The sequence below is a fragment of the Tupaia chinensis genome, unplaced genomic scaffold, assembly GCF_000334495.1.
Source record: "Tupaia chinensis unplaced genomic scaffold, TupChi_1.0 Scaffold148210_1, whole genome shotgun sequence".
Taxonomy (NCBI): Eukaryota; Metazoa; Chordata; class Mammalia; order Scandentia; family Tupaiidae; genus Tupaia; species Tupaia belangeri.
Window position 1 is genome coordinate 631,711 of NW_006208060.1, and position 17,028 is coordinate 648,738.

Genomic DNA, 17,028 nt, shown 5'->3' on the forward strand with positions numbered 1-17,028 from the left:
CAGCAGTTAGCATAATGTCTGTCTCTGGACTCCCATGTAGTCGACCGCGGTTCGCGTCCTGGACCCAGTGGCTTAAAACTCATGTCAGGCGCATGTGCGTGCATGCCCAAGATCCCAAGAGGAGAAGAGATTGCGGCGTGGCCATCCCCCTGGGGGCTGATGTCTCGCTTCCTGCCTCTCTGTCTCTGTCTGGTGAGCGTATGCGCCCTATAACAAAAACCTCTCCCCCTGCATCTCGTAGTTACAGGAGCCAGATCCGATATGGTTCGAATCTTGGCTCCGGTGGCTTGAAAAACACGCCCAGTGCCTGTGTGTGCATGCCCCAAGTCCCAACAGGACGGAGAAATAGGAGCAGGGGTCGTCAGGGGACCGCGCCCCACTGGGGGACTTCTCCCTTCCCCACTGTCTCTGGCGAGCACATGGGCCCTCTGACCCCGCTGACAAATGAAGAAAAATAGAAAACAAAACCACACAGAAAGGAAAGGATGAGCCGGTCCCTTCAAACCTGCCCCACTCCCCCCTCAAAAAAAAAAAAAAGAAAGAGAAAACAAGAGCCACTTAGGGCAACTGATTCTAGAAACACAGAAGGATTCGGCGTTCAGAAAGCACCAAGTTTCTTGGGGCTGGTAGGTGGTTAAGGGCTCTGGATTCCCACACGGCGGACTGCAGTTCAAGTCCTGGACCCGGCGGCTTGCCTTCTCACTTTTTCTCTCTGTCCCTTTCTGGTCAAATTTTAAAAAAATGAATGAATGAATGAATGAAAAGAAAAAGAAAAAAGAAAAAAAGCACCAGGGCTCCTTGAATTGTCACCGCGGTCTACCTTACTAAGGTGTGGTTTAAGGGAGGAGGACAGGGCAAGCTGCTTTATTTATTTACTTTTTAGGTTTTTGCCATGGGGTGTGTGCACTCCACTCGCCCCAGGGAGAGACAGAAATCACCCTCCAGGGCGGACGGCCATGATGCAATCTCTTGTCCTCCATTCTCCTCCTGGGATTTTGGGCATGCGGGCACACGCCCCCAGGGACACCCGGCAGTGAGTTTCAAGCCACCAGGTTTGGGTCTTGAACTGTGCTTGACCATATGGGAGTCCAGCACCTTAACCACCACGCCACCTGCTAGTCCCAGGGCATGTAATAAAAAAAAAAAAATCTGCCTGGCTTTTCATTATGATTGACTTGCCAGAGAGTATGTGCGCAGCAAACAAAAGAACGACGAATACGGTTTCCAGAACTACAAAAGAAGTAAGCAGCCCCAAAGGGCCTCATGCTGCGACCCCCCAGGCTTCCCAGCCAGCCCGGGTCGTGGTGGATGGGTGGTCAGGGGAATCGAACCCAGATGCGCTGCATGAATCCAGGGGACTAGAGCTGGGCGTTATCAGCGTACCACCAAGCTGGCCTGCACCTTTATTGCTACCATCAGCAGAAACCCTCTTTTACAACAACTGCTGGTCCCAAACCTCTGCTGCTTTTTTTTTTTTTTTTGGAGAGGTTTTTGCTATAGGGCACGTGCATTCGCCAGAGAGAGACAGACAGACAGAAAGAGAAACATCACCCCCTAGGGGGGATGGCCATGCCGCAATCCCTTCTCCTCTATTCTCCTCTCGGGATCTTGGGCACGCACGCACACGCGCCCGGCGTGAGTTTAAGTCACCGAGTCTGGGACTCGAACCACGGTCGCCTACGTGGGAGTCCAGCGACATAGCCATTACAACAACTGCTGGTCCCAAACCTCTGCTGCTTTCTTAAGCTGTCATTAGCTCTGGCTTCTCCATCTGTATTTATGTAGTTGCTTATTATTCAGACAAGGGGTTCTCCGTGGGGGCGATTGCAGCCCCCCCAGGGACACGGGTCCTGCGAGGGTGCCTCTGACGTCTGTGGGTGGAGGCCAGGGATGGTGCCCAGTGCCCTGACGGCCCCACCCCAGGGAACCACCTGGCCCGAACGCTGGAATGCCAGTAGTGGGGGTGGGAAACCTGACTGAGGCCCGAGGACAGGAATCCAAGCATTCCTCCCCCTGGGGCTCCTCGCTGGCTCCGGACAGCTGTTCCAGCTGCTGACACTGCCGGGTCCTAACTCTGTCATTAGTGCTGAGGGTCGCCCGTCCGTCCTCTGCCTGTCCTCCCCAGCTTTGATAAGAAAGCGCGCCACATCATTATTTCTCCAAATGACAGGTGAATCAGCCGGTCAGGACGGTGGGAGGATGGCGCCCGCGGGGAGCCTCTTGGGCGGCTCCCACGGCTGGTAATTAACGATGTTTACCCCACTTGTTATGGGGGCCCAGCTCACCCTGCCCCAGAACACGGTGTAGACCGCTTAGAGGCTTTCCATTTCCACGTGTTCAACCCTGGTCCAGAGGACGAGATGTCCGTCTGCCAGAGTTGAGGGAAGACGCTGATTTGATGAGATTTCTTTTTCTTTCTTTCTTTCTTTCTTTCTTTTTTTTTTTTTTTTTTGAGAGGTTTTTGCTATAGGGTGCGTGTGCTCACCAGAAAGACAGAGAGAGATAGAGAGACAGAAAGTAAGAAATCACCCCCCAGGGGGGATGGCCACACCGCAATCCCTTCTCCTCCATTCTCCTCTTGGGATTTTGGGCATGCACACACACGTACCCAGTGTGAGTTTTAAGTCGCTGGGTCTAGGACTCGAACCGCGGTCAACTACGTGGAAGTCCAGCGATGTAACCAGCATGCCCTCTGCTGGTTGCTCGGTATGGTCTTCAAGCACCTGGTCCAGAACTCAAAGCTCACGTTCAGCAATGTGGGATCCAGCGCCTTGACCTCCACGCGGCCTGCTGGCCCACCTGCCTCTAACCGGTCGCCCATCCAAACAGCTTTGGCAATCACAGGATGGGACCAAAACGGCCCTGTTTGGTGTGTGGAGTCGTCTGGACAGCAAGGTTTTTTTTTTTTGAGAGGTTTTGCTGTAGGGCGCGTGCGCTCGCCAGACAGACAGAGAGAGACAGAGAGACAGAAAGCGAGAAATCACCCCCCAGGGGGGATGGCCACGCCGCAATCCCTTCCCCTCCATTCTCCTCTCGGGATCTTGGGCACGCACGCACACGCACCCGGCGTGGGTTTAAGCCACCGGGTCCGGGATGTGAACCGGTCGACTACGTGGGAGTCCAGCGACATAGCCATTACGCTAACTGCTGGTCCCCTGGACAGCACATTTTTAACAAGGGGCTGGGCAGAGGTGTCCCCTGGAACATTCTACCAAGGAATGAAAGGTAAGAAGCCCTGGGAAAGGGCGAGATTAACGACCAGTGGAAACAGCCTTTCGATGTGAAGGTAAAAAGGGGCAGATCCAGTCAGGAGCCCAGGGAAGGCCTCACGGGTGGTGGGGAGACCGAGGAAGAGCAGCCTGGGATCTGGATGGTGGCAGGTTTACGTGGTAAAACCTGATGCTCTGTGAGGCTCGCCCCGACAGGAACGCTCCGGGTTCGCGTCCGGAGGCCTCCCCGAGTGCTCTGGGCATGGGTGTGCCCACGGTCAGGGCTGGCTGAGACTCGGGGTGGGTTGCGGCCTGTTGGGGGTGCTGTCCTTCTCTTGCTCATGAAAGAGAGAAATTTTACAAGGCAGGGGAGACAGGATGGCAGCTGGATCCCACAGGGCTGACGCTTGGGTTTGAGTCCCGGATCTGGTAGCTTGAAAAAACACGAGTGTGCTCCAAAGCCTGACAGGAGGGGGCCGTGGAGAAGGGACTGTGTGGCAATACCGCCTCTCCTCTGTCTCTCTCGAACAAGCACATGTGTCCTCTGGCCATGGATTTAAGAAAACAAGAGCGAGAGAGAGAAGCTTGCGTGCCCCGTTGCTATCAGGCCATCCGAGAGAAGGTGCAGGCAAGGTCGAGAACTGGGTGGAGCCGCCCCTGCACTGCCCGGGCTTGTCCTGCACGGATCTGCTTCCTCTCGCTCCCACCTGACACCAACTAAAACACGGGCAGATGAGCAGAACAGACGTCTCTCAGACGACGACACGCATGTACGCGGACAGGTGACAAGTGCATGAAAGATGCTCGAGATCAGGGAAATGGAAACCGAAGCCTGGCAGGACACAGCACCTCTCCCCAGCTAGCAGGGCTGGGATCAAAGAAGCAAAAAAATAAATTCTGCTGAGGATGCGGGGAAGGGGAACTCTAATATTGGGGGGGGTGTCTTCATAAAGTTCACAAAACAGGCATATTATAAAAAGAAAAACCGTATTGATTAAAAAAAAACAAAAACAAAAAATTATGCATGGATTTCAATTTTTTTTTTGGAGAGGTTTTTGCTATAGGGCGTGTGTGTGCGCCAGAAAGACAGAGACAGAGACAGAAAGTGAGAAATCACCCTCCAGGGGGGATGGCCACGCCGCAATCCCTTCTCCTCCATTCTCCTCTCAGGATCTTGGGCACACACACACACGCCCGGCGTGAGTTTAAGCCACTGGGTCCGGGACTCGAACTGCAGTCAACTACATGGGAGTCCAGCAACAGCCATTACACTAACTGCTGGTCCCACCAATTAAATGTCAAAAAAAATTTTTTTACACTCTTTTCTGGTCAGGAAGGAGGGAATTTCAACCCCACTCACAGGTATTCCAAACGCTGAAAAGCACAAACCTTGCGATTTTATCATCTCTCGGCTCAAGGCTGGATGCTCAACTACAAGGGGTTCCGGCAAAACCATTCCACGCCTGAGGCAGGAAAGGTGGGCGGCTTCCCTCCTGGGCAACTCTTTAACAATTATGTTCATTTAATCGACTGCGCAGAAAACCAACAGGTCGTGGCTGAAGAACCGTTCATGCAAACCACTGATTCTGCAAAGATGGATTTGGGTGTGGCCACTGCACAAGTGTGAGTTTCCAGAAAACCTCAGTGGCCTTATTTAAAAAAAAAAAAAAGTACAGAGAGAAAAAAAAAAAAAACAACCCACCTTGAACGTGGGAAATAAAGAGCCAAGTGTTAGCGGAGGCACTGGAGGGAGGACAGGGAAACCGAATACCCCACCTCGGCCAGGGGGTTCCCTTTCAGCGGATACAGAGGGCTCTGTCGCGTGGGAAGGCAGGGCAGAAAAACAGGTGTCTGTCTGCCTTCCAGGGCCGGGACCGTATTCAAGGGTAACTACTGCATCTCTAGAAAAAGGGCAGCTATCGGTAAAATGCTCCCAGCGGAGGTGAGCCTTAGAGACCCTCCACGGGGAGTGGCCAGCGTCCACGGGAGCCAGGCAGCCTGGCAGAAGGTTTTCCAAAACCTGGGCAGCCTGACCTCTCTGCTGACCCCTGACCTGCAAACCCCTGGACAGATCATTATCCCTCTATAAAACGCACCCCTGTGTAATAAAGGGGGTGCCCTTGGGGGCGGCTGTGGCTCAGGGCCTAGGAGCCCTGGAGGGACATACCTGCCACACCCACTGAGCTTATGGGGTGAGGGTTCCCTGCTCCCAAATCACCCCGTTTACAAAGCCAGGTAGTCATGGCCCTAGAAAGAGAGCTGAAACAATTATGAGTCTATGCAGGGGGTGGCAAACCACAGCCCGTAGGTGGACTCTCTGTTTCTGTTTTCTTTCCTTCTTTCCTTCCTTCCTTCCTTCCTTCCTTCCTTCCTTCCTTCCTTCCTTCCTCTCTCCCTCCCTCTCTCTCTCTCTCTCTCTTTCTTTACTTTAATTTGACTAGAGAGGGACAGAGTGAGAGACAGACAGAGACAGAGACAGAGAGAGAGAGAGAGAGCAAGAAAGCAAGCTGCCAGCTCCAGGACTCGAACTGCAGCTGGCCATGTGGGAGTCCAGTGCCCTTATCCACCACACCACCTGCCGGCCCCAGACTCCCTGTTTTGTAAATAAAGGTGCTTTTTGTAAGTGATTTTTGGGGCTGGGACCAGCAGGTGGAGTGTGGCTGGTTAAGGTGGCTGGACGGGTTAGAGCCCCAGATCAGGCAGCTGGAAATTCTCTCTTCCTCTGGTCAAATGAAAATAATAATAATAATAATAATGACAACAATAAAAATAAAAATAGAGGGATTCTTTAAAAAGAAAGGAAAACACACTGGGTGTGTGCGCATGCCCCAAACCTTAGGAGAATGGAGAAGGCTCTCAGGGTGGCGATTCCTCCTGGGGGCAGGCGGGTTCTCACCTTCTCTCTCCCCCCATGAACGCTTGTGCCCTATGGCAAAAATCTAAAAGAAAAGAAAAAGACTTTGGGGAGAGGCCGTGGCCTGGTGGTTTAGGCAGCTGGATCTCATATGCTCAACCATGCAGTTCAAGCCCCGGACCTGGAGGCTTGAAAATCCCGCTGGACACGTGTGCGCCCCACATCCTGGAAGGCGGAGGGATGGAGGAGAGGTGACCCATGGGGCCGTTTCCGCGCTTCCATTTACTCACTCCCTGGTGAGTGCACGTGCCCTGTGGGCTGAGTCTGAGGACGCCAGACCCCACGTGCGATCTGAGTCCTAGCTCAGGCAGCCCGAGAAACGCGCTGCATCCGTGTGCTTGCCCCGAATCCCGACAGGATGGAGAAACTGAGAAGGGCTGTGGAGGGACCATGCCCCACGGAGGGATGCCTTCTCCTCTGTGGCATATGCCCTCAGGCAAACTGGATAAAAGACACCCCCCCCCCAAAAAGAAAGGTAATTTTGTGAGTCTCTCTAGAAAAATACGCCCTTGACAGGCTCTTGTCATACCATGACTGACCTCCCTGAGCTTTCTAGCCAGCCTGGATCAACCTGGGATTCGAACCCGGGCCTTCCACATGGCTCCAGTATCAGGCAGCAGCACCCTACCCCCCAGTGCCGCTGCAGCTAAACCTGCAAATAAAGTTTTATTGGCATGTGGCCATGCCCACTTGTCTCAGACTCTGGCGGGCCGTGGCTGTGAGGTCGGCCAAGCCCAAAAGGGGGCCCACCTGCCTTTACAGGATAAGTGCGTGGGTCTTGGACCACCGTGTCTCAGGCGTTTGTTCTGGAATGGGAAGGAAGCCCGCTCCCAACAGCCGAAACGCACCAGCAGGGCGCATGGGGCACGGGAATGTCCACCGCAGTCTCTGACGCGCAGCGGGGAACGGAATACAGGGTGCGGCCAAGTGGATTCTCGGGGCCAAGCTGTTGCTGGAGGCTAAGGCCCCGCGATAAACCATGCCGGGGGCAAGCAGGGAGCAGAGGGGCTGGCCTCCGAGCACCTCGAGTTCTCTACCACCGGGAATGGCTGTAACCAGCTAGAACCAGTACTGTCACTCGGCAACCAGCTCCCGCGCCGGGCAACTTCCAGGACCTTGCAAAGACCTTCATGAATATTTCTTCCAAAACTGCAATGGCGTGAGCTTGAATATATTTTAATATATCCGCGCAGTTGGGGATAGGCAGGTGGTACTTTCTGAATGTCCAGAACGTTTTTTCTTTCTTTCTCTCTTTTTTTTAAAACTTTGCCAGAAGGTACATGCAGTCGAGAGAGAGAGAGAGAGAGAGAGAGAGAGAGAGAAACAAACTCATTCTCCATGGAGAATGGCCACACTGCAATCCCTTCTCCTCCATCTTTCCCTCCTTTCAGGATTTTGGGCACGCATGCAGGGACAGCTGACATGTTTCTGAAGCCACCGGGTCCAGGACTCAATCCACAGGGTTGGCTACGTGGGACCCAGCCACCTTAACCACATGCCACAGTCTGGCCCTACAGAACTTTCAAATTTAATGAACATGGTATCCAGATACACAAGGAAGTAGTAATTATCTTTTAATCTTTAAAAAAATTGCGAAATGGCGCATGTACTCACCAGAGAGAGAGAGGTCACCACCACCGCCCCCCTCCTCCCCCGGGATGGCCATGCCATGGTCCCTTCTCCTCCTTTCTCCCTTTGGGGCCTTTGGGCATGTGAGCACACATGCCTGGTGTGTTTTCAAGGTTCAGGACTTGAACCACGCAGCCTGCCATGTGAGATCCAGCTACCCTAACCACCACGCCGCCAGCTGGCCATCTGGTGTGTTTTTCATGCTGTGGGGGCTAGGATACAAACTCCAGCCGGTCATGTGGGATCCAGCTCTCCCTTAACTATTAGGGTATTGGGTCAGAGCTTGAGATATTTTCACTTACTAATGGAGCTTACGTATTTATTTAGGTTTTGGCCACTGGGCGCATGTACTTACCAGAGAGAGGTGGAGAGAGGGAAAAACCTCCGGGGGAATGGTCACACTGCAACCCCTTCTCCTCTGTTCTCTCAGGGTTTGGGGGATGCACACATATGCACGTGGGGACTCAAACACACAAGCCACTGAGTCGGGACTCAAACCATGGTTGACCACATGGGAGTCCAGCACCTTAACCACTATGCCACCCACTGGGCCCCTTGAAATGACTTTTTTTAAAAAAAAATTACTTTATTTATGATTATTATCTGTTTTAATTTGACCAGAGAAAGTGAGAAAGCAAGCTGCCAGGTCTGAGATTGGAACCACGTCAGCCATGTGGGAGTCCAGCATCTTTACTAACCATGCCACCTGCTGCCCTCAGGTTTGTTTTTTTTAAAGAATTATTTAATTTTATTTATTATTTTTTAATTTGATGAGAGAGAGAGTGAGAAAGCAAGTCACCAGGTCCGGGACTTGAACCGTGGTCGGCCATGCGGGAGTCTAGCACCTCAACCACCATGTCACCTGCTGGCCCCACGAAGCTAGTACTTTAAATACACGTTTATAAAGAGCTTGGTCGCATTTACCACTGCGAGCCTATTACAGAGCAGGTGCCTGGGAGCGATCAGGTAATGAGCAGGCTCTTATGTGAATGAGCATGCCCTGGACGGCAGGGCCCACGGGGTAAGGAGAACTGTTACTGTCTGGTTCCGCACAGGGAACCGAGGATGGAGAGTTTAAGGAGCGCGTCGCACACCACGGTGGCCCACGTGAGCCCAGGCTGGGTAGCTGGGTGCTACCTCTCTTGAGTGTGCAAGACCCAGCTCGCAGGGGAGAAGAAGGGACTGGGACCGAGTCAGACAGGAGGGAAGGACCGTGGGGTGGGGAGAGAAAAGCCCACGGTGTGGGGAGGCTCCGCGATGCGGCGGGACAGCTCCAGGGCTTCCCAGGCGGGTCGGAAGTTTGGACGGCAGTATGAGTCGTGCACGGCTGCTGTAACAAAGGAGCCCGGACCGTGGCTGACGACGCAGCTCTACCACCCTTCTGAGCTGGAACACAGAGGTCTCAGTCGGGGGCAGACCCTCAGGGGCTCTCGGGTGAGTCTGTTTCCATTTTCTTGCCCTTTCCAGTGCCTAGAGGGGCCTGTACCCCTCAGGTTGGGGCTCTGTCCCCCCCTGAAGAACTGGCAATGTCTTCCACCTTCCTCTGCCTGTGACCCTCCTGCCGCCCTCTTAGGACACTGTCATGACGCTGAGCCACCTGGCTAGTTGAGGGCTGTCTCCTACCCCAAGACCCTCAACCCAGTCCCATTTCGAGGCCCCCTTTGCCATGTATGGGGACATATCTGCAGCATCAGGGTTGTATTTGGGGAGACATTTTTCTTTTTGTTTGCTTGTTTGTTTTGTTTTGGTTTTCTGCTTCTCTTTCTCTCTCTTTCTTTCTTTCTTTTTTTTGGAGAGGTTTTTGCTATAGGGTGCGTACACTCGCCAGAAAGACAGAGAGAGACAGAGAGACAGAAAGCGAGAAATCACCCCCCAGGGGGGATGGCCCCGCCACAATCCCTTCTCCTCCATTCTCCTCTCGGGATCTTGGGCACGCACGCACACGTCCCTGGCGTGAGTTTAAGCCACCGGGTCCGGAACTTGAACCGCGGTGGGCGACATGGGAGTCCAGCGACATAGCCAATACGCTAACTGCTGGTCCCTGTTTTTTGCTTTTTTGAGAGATATCTTTGCTATAAGGTGCATGTGCTCAGTGGAGAGAGAGAGAGAGAGAGAGAGAGAGACAGAGAGACAGAAAAGGAGAAATCCCCCCCCAAGAGGGATGGCCCCACCACAATCCCTTCTCCTCCATTCTCCCCTCAGGATCCTGGGCACACATGCATGCATGAGCGGTGTGAGGTTTAAGCTATTGGACCCAGGACTCGACCCATGGTCGACCACGCGAGAATGGAGTGCCACAGCCAGGATGCCATCTGCTACTTGAGGGGGGCATTATTCTGCCCATCACCAAGTCAGATGCTTTCACAAGGCTGTGGTGGGAGGGGCCGGCTGTCAGTTACAGGACAGAGAAGACACCGGTGTGCCCTGCGGCCTCCATGCACACATGACGTCCGGGGTGGATGGACCAGTCTCAAGAACGGCCAGGCCACGGAAAGGGCTGGAGGCTTCCGCCAGTGGTTACGTAAGCGCGTTAGCCAGATGGCCGCGCTGGCTGTCGGGTTCACTCACTCTCTGTGTGTGACGGCTCCTGCACTCACAGGTTCCCGCCTCGCCCATGCACTTGAGCGACTTGTTCTAGGAACTGTCCCCTCCCCTGTGCCCCGCCCGTCTCAAAGCGCAGGAACCCCAGGGCTCCCACTGCCAAGGACTGGCTACTTGTCATTGTTCTTGACCCTGGAAAGACCCGGGGACAGGGTGGAGGTGGGGCAGAGACCCTGGCTCTACAAAGAGAAGCCAGTATTTCACCTTTCCAGTGTGACACAGGATTTAGAGAGGGCCTTAACATGGACATAACAGGGCTTTTTTGTTGGTGGTGGTGTAAGAGAGGTTTTTGCTACAGGGCGCATGCGCTCGCCAGAAAAGCAGAGAGAGACAGAGAGACAGAAAGCGAGAAATCACCCCCGAGGGGGGATGGCCACGCCACAGTCCCTTCTCCTCTGTTCTCCTCTCAGGATCTTGGGCACACATGCACATGCGCCTGGCATGAGTTTAAGCCACCGAGTCTGGGATTCGAATTGTGGTTGACTACATGGGAGTCCAGCGACATAGCCATTATGCCACCTGCTGGTCCCGATTTTTTTTTTGGCGGGGGGGGGGTTTTTTGCTATAGGACGTGTGCACTAGCCAGAAAGACAGAGAGAGACAGAGAGATAGAAAGCGAGAAATCACCCCCCAGGGGGAATGGCCACGCTGCAATCCCTTCTCCATTCTCCTCTCGGGATCTTGGGCACGCACGCATGCACGCACCTGGCGTGAATCCGGGACTCACAGTTTTGAAGTACCCTCCTATAGCTCAAGAAAGTGGTTAAGTGAGATACTGATACTAAAAGGGCTACATGAGTTTAAAATGTAACCATTCCCAATGTAACTGCATACTCTAAAAGACACTTAACATTGTAGCGCTATGTTTCAGATGCATAAACAGCGCCTTTGCTACTTTGTAAACAACCCCTTACCACTCTATTCTCGAGGAAACTTTGCATCTATCTATGAACAAAGCAGAGAGACAAGGTAACCTAAGTTTACACAGCATAGCTGCAGGGGTAAGATTCGCTTTCACCGGGACAGGATTTTAACCCGTTTTTCTCCCTGCCTCAAGCAGCCACATTCCACCTCCAAATAAAAACTCCTACAGGCAGCTCCAGAGACGTGACTGGAATCGTTTTGCACTTGGTGAGAGGGTTTTCCAAGCAGATCTGCTCTCCCGTCAACTTTCGGGAGGGGGCAAGTACCACTTGCCTACCAGCTAGCACTAAGGCAGTGACCGGCTGGATACACTCAAGGGCTCTGGGCTTCCCATTCTGTAATGAGAACGATTTTTTGCAAAGTCGCAGCGGGAGTTAGGAGGAGTGGAGAGTGAAGGAGACCTTGAGACGGAGTCCAACTATGTTAAACACGTGGAAGGTAAACAGTTGGTCACCGCAGCCCCGTCCTGAGCCTGGTGACAAACAAGGGCAACCGCTTTGCAGCCGTAATTGCTAGTGTGTGACAGGAATGAAAATTACACCACAGCAAGGCCTCAAACCAGGTACGTGCCACTTCACCTTTCCAAGTGGGGGCATGTTCAAGTCAATGTGAGGAAGAGAGAGAGAGAGAGGGAGAGAGGGAGGGAGGGAGGGAGGGAGAGGAATTAGAGACACTCTAATTCCCATGTCCCTAACATATGCCATTTGAAAATGAAACGAGGTAAACAAAACCCAAACAAATCACAAGGATGACATGTATTATGTACTATGCCTCCTGGCTGTTCACTTCCATTTGTTCTAGAAGAAATGTCTTCAGTTTTTTTTATTATTATTATTATTATTTAGAGATTTTTGCTACAGGGCACATGCGCTCTCCAGAAAGACAGAGAGAGACAGAGAGACAGAAAGTGAGAAATCACCCCCCAGGGGGGATGGCCACGCCGCAATCCCTTCTCCTCCATTCTCCTCTCGGGATCTTGGGCACGCATGCACACGTGCCCGGCGTGAGTTTAAGCCACCGGGTCCAGGACGCGAACCACGATAGACTACATGGGAGTCCAGTGACATAGCCATTATGCTAACTGCTGGTCCCTTTATTACCAATATTTTAAAAATTTGACTAGAGTGAGAGAGAGCAAGCTGCCAGGTCTGGGAATTGAACTGGGGTTGACCATGTGGGGGTCCAATACCTCAACCACCATGCCACCTGCTCGCCCCATCTTCAGTTTTTAAAACTGTCAAGAAGGCTTGCTGACCCACAGAAATGCCATCTCTTGGTAAGCATCAACTCGGACCCAGCCCCAGCAACGACCCAGATGCTCCAAACAGCCCAGTTCTCACGAGCCCGGGGGGCCTGCGTGCGTGCACAGGCTGCAGGACGTTTAGAGAGCACCTTGCTATATCCCCGAGGCTCAGCGTGTCCTCGAACCCCAACCAACCCTTATTCCCACTTTAAAGGCGGGGGGGGGGCTGAGGCTCAGCAACATCACGCGGTGGACAGGGGGTGGGACTCGGATCAGAACCCAGCTCTGACCCTCACGCCTGCGCACTCCACACTTTTTTTTTTTTTTTTTTTTAAATTGAAGAATTTTTTTTTTTTTTAAATACAGAGAACAAGACATGTTTTTTTCTCTGCAATGCTAGTGCATAACAAATAAGCTGAATTAGAGGAGGAGACCGGGCAACTTCAGACACGGAGGTGTATTCCGGGCAAATTTCAAACCTTTACATGCCGCCAGCATCATTGCTCACAAATCTGTTTTGATAGAGGGCTTTCGTTTTACTTGACGATCCTCACCAACAGTGTTTACAGTGCGGAGTTCAACTAGTCTCCCACCTGTCAAGTTAAATAAAAAACACAGAGCACGCCAGACAAACTTCCTCTAGTTATACAAGGACGTTAGAAAGTTGGTTTGCTGGGGCCAGTAGGTGGCATGGTGAAGGAGGCCAGTGGATTCCCATATGGCTGACTGTGGTTCGAGTCCTGGACCTGGTGGCTGGTTTTCTCACTTTCCTTCTCTCTCTGGTCAACTTCGATAAGAAAATAATCGTCGTCATAATGACAATGAATAAAATTAAATTAAATAATTTATTTTTTTTTTAGTTTGTTTTCCTTGCATTCTCACATACATTCTAAGACTACATTTGAAATGTTTTAAAGGACGTTAAGATTTTATTTTTAAAAATGATTATGATCACAGATGTCCTAAATCACCAACCTCAACAAAACGCATCCCGAAAGCACGCTGGGCCATCGAGCTGCTGCCCTGTCCCAGCGCTCCTGGCCCAGGAGGACAGAGGGGGCCGTGCAATGCTGGCTGGAGGTCTGTCCCCTGGAGCCAGGCCAAGGGGGCACGCTGTGTCCTCCCCTGCGCTTCGGGGGTAAGACTGCACGCCCCCCTTTCTCCCTGGCCGGGCATCTCGCTATGGCTCGGATCTCAGCAGAGCAGCAGGTCAAAGGGAAGGGGGAGACAGCTGGGTCGGGGCGCGCAGGCCCAGCCCGGCGTCTATTCCTGCCGGAAATAAGCTGCCCAGCTCTGGGACAGACACAACTCCGGGGCGTGCACACCCGAGCCGCACGGGTCTGCACCCAGCCGGCCCCGAAGCCTGGCCTCGCTGGACGCCGGTGCGGGTGACCCCATCCCCACTCTGCACAGGCTCTGGTGCCAGGAGCGGCGGGAGCCCAGGTCACCTTCCTCCCCTGTCGCTCTGCAGAGCCCCAGGGCCGGCGGCCATGGCCCGCACCCCCGCAGCCTGCCTCCGCCCCCGCGAGCCCCGAGGCCGCCCCGCCGCCCTCACCTCGGCCCAGTCCGCCGCAGGTCCCTCTCCGGCCACACCTCGGCCACTCTGACGCCCGCCGCCGCTGCCCGGCGTCCCCGGGTCCACTGGCGCCCGCAGCGCTGAGCCGGAAGCTGGCGGTGGGCGGTGCGAACGGCGCATGCGCGGCCCCGCCCCCATAGGCGGACCAGGGGGTGTGGCCACGGAGGGGCGTGGCCCGAGGGTACCCTGAATGGCTGCAAAGGGACGTCCACCTGGCATTAGGGTGCGCGGGACCTGAGCGAGGAGGGTCCTCGCGGGGACAATGCGGGTGAGGGCAGCCCTTGAAGGCGATCGGTGGGGTTGGGGGTGTTCTTTTTTATTAAATTATTTAATTTTATTTATTCATTCATTTATCTTAACTTGACTAGACAGTGACAGTGACAGAGAGAGAGAGAGAGAGCAAGCCACCAGGTCCAGGCCTTGAACCATGGTCGGCCATGTGGGAGTGTCCAGCGCCTTAATCACCATGCCACTGCTGGTCCCATGGGGTGTTCTTTTAAGGGGAGATCGAGGATCTGGGTGTTGGTGAGGCTGGGGGCACTTGAGGACAAAGCAGGGTGCAGGGGTACCTTGAGGGGAGAACAGTAGGGTTGGGGGGGTGTTTTGTGGGACCAGCAGGAACCTGGGTGACGAGCGGGTCTGCGAGGGAATCCTGGGGGCTTGGAGGGTGTCCGGGAATGCCTGGAGATGGGAGTGTCAGAGAGCTGGGGTACCTAAAGGGGACCGTTGGGTGGCCAGAGTCCGAGGGGGGAGAGTTCGACAAATGGACAGGCTGGGGCCTGTCACCTGTGACGAGGGTGCAGGTTACAGGAGTGATAACCTCTCAGGGAGGTCTCAGACACCCCAGTGTAGGCCATCAGGTACCCTGAACACACACCAGCCCCCCAGCCAGGTGCCATCAGATACCCACGACAGACTTTCAGATGTGAAGGTCCAACACACACCTAAGTCCACCAGGTCCTCAAAAGTGAACATTCAGAATCCGATAAACATGCCAAATATCCCCAAAACACCAGATACCTCCACCCAGGAGCTATTGGGTAACCCCCAACAGGCCTTCAGGTACCCAGACACATACTGGGGAGGCCAAGGGAGCTCGTGGGTACCCCCAAACGCATAGTAGATGCCACCAATAGAGATGCTGTAAGATACCCCCAAACAGGTGTGCACGGTCTGAAACACACCAGACACCCGCCCTGCCCCAGTGCTGAGACGCCGGTAGGTATTCTGGACGCCTCTGGAACCAGTGTCCCCTCAGCTGCCAATCAACACCCCAGACCAGGCTGCTTGTCCAGTCCAGGCACAGCTGGGTGGACACCAGGCGTGGAGTCAAACAGTGCTCACCCAAGGTTCAGGTTGGCCAAGCAGGCCAAGAAGATCTCCCCCAAGCCAGTCACTGTAAAACATGCACAGTAGGGACCAGCAGATGGCATAATGGTTATGTCGCTGGACTCCCACGTAGTTGACCGTGGTTTGAGACCCAGATCTAGTGGCTTAAAACTCATGCAGGGTGCGTATGCCCAAGATCCCAAGAGGAGAGTGGAGGAGGAGGGATTGTGGTGTGGCCACCCACCTGGGGGATGATTTCTTTCCCTCTGTCTCTCTGTCTCTCCAGTGAGCTCACACACCCTATAGCAAACATCTCTCTCAAAAAAAAAAAATGAACCCAAATATAGACTTGCAAGACATGGCCTCTATGAGAAGAAAAAGACGTCAAAGAAACAGCGAAAGGAACGCGATAACAGAACGAAGAAAGTTGGGGACTGCAAAGGCCGAGGGCGATGCTGGCAAAAGTGAGCTAAAGGTTGGAGAGCCGTCGGAGTGAAGCTTCTGCAATGCCTGTGTGCGGTGAGTGTGCGGAGTTTTCATGAGAGGATTAATAAACTAAAAATTTTTCATGTGGAAAAAAAAACTTTTCTGGGGGCCAGCAGGTGGCACACTGGTTAACGTGCTGGACTCCCACATGGCTGACCACAGTTCAAATCCTGGACCTGGTGGCTTGCTCTCTCACTTTCCCTCTCTCTTTTTTTTACTCTTTCTGTCTCTGGTCAAATAAAATAAATAAATAAATAAAATTACAACAAATAGCAAAAGTAAAAATAAACATAAAAAACCTTTGCCGGGGGCCTGTGTGTGAACTAGAGATAAAGGGAAAGCGAGAAAATGCCCCCATTGGGGTGTGATCACACTGCAATCCCTTCTCCATTTCCCCATCCATCAGCATCTGGGGTGCACACACATGCACACACACACACACACACACACACACACAAATTTCGGGACACCCCTGCCCTAGCCTCCAGGTTAGCCAGCGTTACTGGTGTGCACCATGATACCCAGCTTTTTAGGGTGGGCTAGGACTCGAACCAGTGCCTCCCCTGTGCCCCCAGCCTGCCAAGTACACTCCTGTGGTGGGACCCACACGCCTCTTTCTATTTTTCACCTCTCACAAGCATCCATTTAAGCATGGAATTGCTGGTGTCTCCTTTGCATTCCCTTCAAAGTGGCGGCTCATTTTCCAAAGGGTTAAGTTCTAAATCAGTGAGGACTGGAGCATCTCCTTCTGGAACCTCTCGAACCCTTTTTTCTGAACAGAGACCCTTGTGGTCTAGACCCTGAAACCGAGAGCCGAGGAGGCAGGAAGCCACCTGTTACGGGGTGAATTTCGGTCCTTCTCCCCAGCTTCTGTGTTGCCGTAGTCCCCCCCACCCTGCCACATCAGAAAACGGCTTTATTTGGGAATAAGGTCCTGGCAGGTGGGCTCAGTTAAAGCGAGGCCACCCTGGAGGAGGTGAGCCCCTGATCCATATGACCCGGTCCTTACAGGAGGGGACTTGCAGACACACACAGGGAGCCTCCACGGAGACTGGGGTGAAGCTGTCACAGGCTAAGCACGACCAGAAGCCCAGAGAGACGCCTGGAACGGATCTTT

At 53.4% G+C, this 17,028-nt stretch overlaps 1 protein-coding gene across 1 annotated transcript in view; it reads right to left on the reverse strand.

The window, feature by feature from the left end:
* ARHGEF18 (Rho/Rac guanine nucleotide exchange factor 18) overlaps window positions 1–17,028 on the reverse strand; it is a gene marked incomplete in the record, with an annotated part of 84,142 nt that overhangs the window by 44,188 nt on the left and 22,926 nt on the right.